This window comes from Dendrobium catenatum, unplaced genomic scaffold (genome assembly GCF_001605985.2).
Source record: "Dendrobium catenatum unplaced genomic scaffold, ASM160598v2 fragScaff_scaffold_350, whole genome shotgun sequence".
In the NCBI taxonomy this organism is placed as follows: domain Eukaryota; kingdom Viridiplantae; phylum Streptophyta; class Magnoliopsida; order Asparagales; family Orchidaceae; genus Dendrobium; species Dendrobium catenatum.
This window is the reverse complement of record NW_021318812.1, coordinates 130,773-136,880: the sequence shown is the minus strand read 5'-3', so window position 1 is coordinate 136,880 and position 6,108 is coordinate 130,773.

Sequence of the window (6,108 nt, the reverse complement as noted above, 5' to 3'; positions counted from 1 at the left end):
TTATAATCTCTACAAACACCAGCTGTACCAGCCAAATAATTGCTACACATGGCTGCATCCACATTGATTTTTACCCATCCAGGAGGAGGAGGAGGAAGCCAAGAAGAAAAAAATAGCTTTTGCTGGTTGACATCCCAGTTTTCCGAATGGATATTGATAGAAGGTACAACAACAGCCATAGAAAGAGAGTTTGCTGCAATGAAAAAAATCTGTTTCTTCTCTCCCTTCATAAATTAACAGATTTCTACTTTTCAAATTCATAAATACCACATTGCAGTAAATGTTTACAAGGATTGGATTTCTTTTATATAGTAAATGTAATTCCTTTAAACAATATTCAAAACTAACAGGTTGAGGAAGTATATATCCCCACTTAAAAAGACACAAAAAAACCTTCTTCAATTTACCGCATCCTGCTCTTATATGATCCGAATTTTCCTTTACATTGCATCCTCTCGGGCATCCTAAAAATTGTGAAATTTTTCTATGAAAAAGGAAAGAATTGCTAGGAATAGCTGCATTAAGAAGCCTCCACCAAAATAATTCAACTTTTGGTCTTAATTTGACAAACTTCATCCACTTCCAGAATTTGCAATCCTCATCATACCTCTGAATTGACTCTTGCGAGAGTGCAGCAATGGACCGCCCCGTATGTTTCAACTTGATTTCAATTTGATCTATACCTTGATCCAGAAAGATAGGAATGTCTGTAATAATTTTCACGAGGTCTTCATTAAAAAACATCCTGAGATGATCTAAAATCCAGTTACCATTGGAAATGAAGAACTTAAGACTTTGATTTTCAATCTCCTTATTACTAACAAATTTATCAAACAGCCATGTATCATTCAACCAATTAATAGACTTTCCATTACAAATTTTCCATCTAACTATATTAGTAAGATATTTTGCTCCATTACATAAAATCCTCCATGTAGAAGAACTCCCAGTCTTCTTTTGCTTCTCCCATAAATCCTCTCCATATTTAGCTCTGAGAATACAATTGAGCAATGAGTTGTTTAGTGTAGAATTCCAAAGCAAATTTGGCCCTTAAGTGACCAACTTTACAAGCAGCCGAAAACAGTCCTCTACCTCCCTTTTGCTTAGGAAGGCAAAGCCTCTTCCAAGAAACATAATGAAGCCCTCCTATGCCATTTTTCTTACTCCACAAAAAAGATCTACACATTCTATCAAAATCTTTTAAGATGCTCAAAGGCACCAAAGAAAGGGTTGATAGAAAAATTGGAAGAGATAAGAATGCAGATTTGATCAACACCATTTTTCCTTCCAAGGAAATAAATTTCTTACCCAAAATGTTTAGTCTATTTCAAGCAACTTCCAACAGATTATTAAAATCTGATTTCACCAACCTTCTAAGAGTAAGCTTGATACGAAGGTAGTTCAATTCCTTAACAGATTTGAATTTTAAAATGTCTTCAATTTAAGCCTTCCTTTTCCTATTAACCGTCTTACCATACAACACCATGGATTTGTTGTGATTTACCCTTTGTCCTATACAATTGCCATAATTGTTCAAAATATCTTTCACCTTCTTGATCTTAAGTAAATTGGCTTCAGAAAAAAACTAGAATGTCGTCAGCATCTAATAAATGAGAAACTCTAGGAGCTTTGGAGACAATTTGGATACCAAAATTCGTCCCACTATGATAAAATGCATCAGAAAGAATTTGAGAGCATAATATGAAAAGAAAAGGAGATAGGGGACATCCTTGTCTAAACCCACTCTTAGCTTCAATCCAATTGGATTTCTTCCCGTTGATAAGAATGGAAAAATTCGGATTTGAAATACAATTCAAAATACAGTAAGAAAACTTGCGAGGAAAATTAAAATTTATAAGAACTTGCCTCAAAGCTTTCCAACCCATGCTATCATAAGCCTACTCAATGTCTACTTTGATTGCTAGAAATCCTTTCTTTTCTTTGGAACGACAGATTTTGTTGATCACCTATTGAGCCAAGAGAACGTGATCCGACATAGATCTTCCTTTTAGAAAAGTCACTTGATCTCTAGAAATAATTTTGTGAATAACCAACTCCAATCTATTAAAAACCATTCTAGCTACCAATTTATAAGTAGTCATACATAAACCTATTGGACGGAAGTTAGCTGGATACATAGGATTTTCTAATTTGGGAATCAAAACAATAAGAGTTGCCTTCCAAAATTGATTCATACATCTTGTCTTGAAGAAATTTTCAATAGCATTTCATACATCTTGATGAATGATCTTCCAATAGATTTTAATAAATGAAAAAGTAATCCCACAATTCCAGGAGTTACATTAGACATCAAGCTGACAACTACCACCTGAAGCTCTTCTTTAGTGAAATCAGAATCTAATTTCCTCTGATCATCAGTATCCAGTAAATTAAAAGTTCTCGGCCAGCCTTGTAGCCGGCAATCTCTATGTTGCCATTTCTGATTGAAAAAATCTGTGAAAATAGATTCAATTTCCTCAGGCTGCTCCATCAAAACACCATCAAAATTTTTAATTTGTTTAATCCAATTCGAACATCTTCTAGCATTAGCATAGGAGTGAAAGAAAGCAGAATTTGCATCTCCCTCCACCAACCACCTCACTTTGGCTCTTTGCCTCCACCAAACATTAAGCCTTGCTAAAGTACAATTCAGCTCGTTGATTTTGGATCTGAGAATCAACAATTTAGATTCATCAAGAAATCCATCAGCCTCTTCCACTTGAAGATCAAAGATTTCTTTTTTCAAAGTGTCTCTCAGAGAATTTAAGCATTTGAACTTAGCCTTGCTCCAATAAAAAAGAGCCTTCAATGTTCTTTTAAACTTCAGGTCTAAAGAAGAGGTTTGATCAACTCCTCCAACCTTCTTCCAAGATTTTACCACAATAGTAGTCACTCCATTGTAAGACGCCCAAACATCTTCAAAACGTATGTCGTTGTGAGTAGCAATGATCAGTTTGAAAATCTCCAAGATGATATGACAATGATCAAATGCTACACGTGATAAGTGTTTCACAAAGACTAATTGGATAGAATTCATAGCCAAAGAATTCAAAAGACATCTGTAAGTCTTTCTAGAATGCGACCTCCACCTGATTTATCATTTCACCACATAAATTTGGGTCCAGCAAACCCAACTTCATGAAAGTCATTATTACTCATAAACCACTTCATATCTCTAGCACCTTGCGAGAAAATAAATTTCTTACCTCCTCTCTTCTCCTCTTGTGAAAAAATGCAATTGAAGTCTCCCCCAATGACAGCCGGTATATTATCAGCGTTTAGCTTCTCCAATTTTTCCCACAAAGCTTTCCTGTCCACCGAATTCCTGCTTCCATAAACAGTGGAGACCAACCAGCAGTTCTTGTTCAAAACCTCCAGTTTTCCTGTTACAACTTGAGATGAAACCTCCAAAACATTAAACGTAGCTAAGTCCTTCCTCCAAAGAAGTAAGATTCCTCCCGAAAGTCCCTCAGCAGGAGCCAGAAATGATTCCCAATTCTCACCCAAATAATGCAAAATCTGTAATTTCTCCATGTAAATAATTTTAGTTTCAACTAAACCCACAAAAAAAATATTATTATCTCTAACAAATTCCTTGAGTTAAAGAGCAGCCTCTCTCTTCTTGGCTCCTCTACAATTCCAAAAAGCAAGAGAAGTCATTATTTAACCAAGGGGGAAGGACCCCCACCTTTTTTGTCTTTTCCCATTTCCATCTTCCTGTTATGGTTAACAATGTTACCTGAACCTAAAGATTTCAACTCTTTCAATAGTTTCACTTTTTTGCCCGAAGACAAATCAATATCTTTCACCTCTCGGGATTCAGAAATACAAACATTTTTATTGACGTCTTGCGGCTTTTGATTAGTCAGGATTATGTCCAGCTCCATAATTTCTCCATCTTCCACAACTTTACCCTCTGAGTCAATAGCAGGTCCCTTCAGAATACTATCTTTAGGATCTGATAAAACATCAAACCTGTTAGTATTAGTGAGTGGTGGTTCAGGAGACACCACCTGAGGTAACACAGGTGGATTGGCAACCAAAACTTCTTTATTCAAATCATCAACATGCTGTTCCTGCACCTCCTTACTAAACAAATCACTTCCCATATTAGGGACAACTTCCATGTCAGCCACATGTACAGCTTTCTCTGCCTCCTTAATGAATTATTTAGGAACATAAACTTTCTTAGTGGTATTTTTCTAATTTTGGACAACCTCATTTCTTCTCCCCTTTCTTTTGTAATTAACTTGAAGCCATGGTCCATAATCTTCTACAGCTTGCTTTACAACCTCTGATTCTACCAAATTGTTCTGAATACTTTCTGATGTAACAGCTTCCTTGTTGATCTTCACTTTATTGTTCATAGAATCTTTGCAAACCGAAGCAGTATGTCCCATCCTTCCACATTCATAACACAATTTTTCAATGCCTTCATATTCAAATTTTTGGTAGAATCTACCAGATAATCCTTCTACCCAAACTCCCAAGGGTAGTTTTTCATTTAAAGGAATTCGTACACAAATTTTAGCAAATTCACGCCTTCCCCATTGAAAAGAATTTCCATCTAGTAAGTAAGGCTTACCTACTACTGAAGCAATTCTGCAGATGTTAATATCATCCCAACTATGCAATGGTAAATTTGGTAATCTCACCCAAATAGGTGTTGAAATACCATTCAAAGAGGATGGGGAAAATGATGTGGACCATTTATCCAAGCCCACCACATGGCCTTTCACATACCATGGTTCTAATAAAACTTCTTCCATAGATCCAGGATTTTCAAAAGAACAGAGCACCCAACCAGTGCCTAAACCTGTGATATGAAAATTGCCAAATCTACTCCATTGTCTCCTCAAGTCATTGCACACAGTTGAGAAAAAAATATTGTCCCCAAAAACCTTCACCACCAATGCATTTTTTAGCTTCAACGCATTATTAATTTCATTCTCAGAATGTAACATAGCCGAATTACCATCTTAAGAAAGAAATGACCCAATATCCAGATTATCCACTCTGATATTTTGTTTTCTCTTCCATACCGAGGAAACGTCTGTTTTCCCTTCCGAGGGAATGCTGATGTCCTCCACATTATTCTTCTTTTTTTCCACATTGGTCGAGACCAGAAGGAGAAATTCAACATTCACATTGTCATCATGAGAATTATTACCTTCAAAAATCAAATTCTTCCCAGAATTGCACATAATTGGAGATGACGGAAGGGAAAAAGATTTAAATCCCACATTAGAATTTACCTTCCCCGCTGACGAAGAAGCTTAAAGATTAAGAATATTAATATCTTCATTGCAAAAATTAGAAGAAACAGTCTTTCTTGGGCTCAAAAAATCATCAACTTTCAAAGTTTCTTTACCTTTTCCCAAAATAATCGGTTTAACAACTTTGTTCAGCAAACCACCTTCCCAGATCACCAATGGTTTCTATTTAGGAAGGCTGTTGAACCCTGTAGAAGAAATCTGACTTCCCTTGAAAACTTCTGAAGAAGCCCGCACAGGAGCATTGAAACCTCTTCTGATGTTCACCCAGGCCTTAGAAGGTGCCGATCACCTTCCATCCATTGTCTTCTTCCTGCTCCTCCGGCGAGACGGCTGCAAATTGGACAAACAAATAAAGGTTATCTAGTGATAGAGTATCCTTTGGGAGTATTTCAGTTTCCAAAAGTAGCCATATTTAATTTCTAAAAAGTAGTCTAAACCTTACTTTTTGAAATAGGCTCTAATACCACTTGAAAGTTTGTGTAGGTTGTTAGAACTTATTGAACTTTCCCAAGGCTGACCAAGAGGGGGGTGAATTGGTTCTTTAAATAAATTTCTTAATTTTTTTAAAACTGTTTCTAAAAAAATTTAAACAATGATTCTTGAATATGCAGTTATTTTGATATGATTTTCTCAAAAGATTTTTCAACTACAAAACTTTAAAGTGCATAAAAATAAAAATACAAAAAAATTCAAGTGAATAGAAGAACACAAATTTTATAGTGGTTCGATCCAAACTTGAACCACGTCCACTCCTTGGAGACTCCTTCTCTAGGTATTGCACTAGATCAAAGTGACTCTCATTTTGCTCCCATAGCAAGGCAAAGAAGCCCTA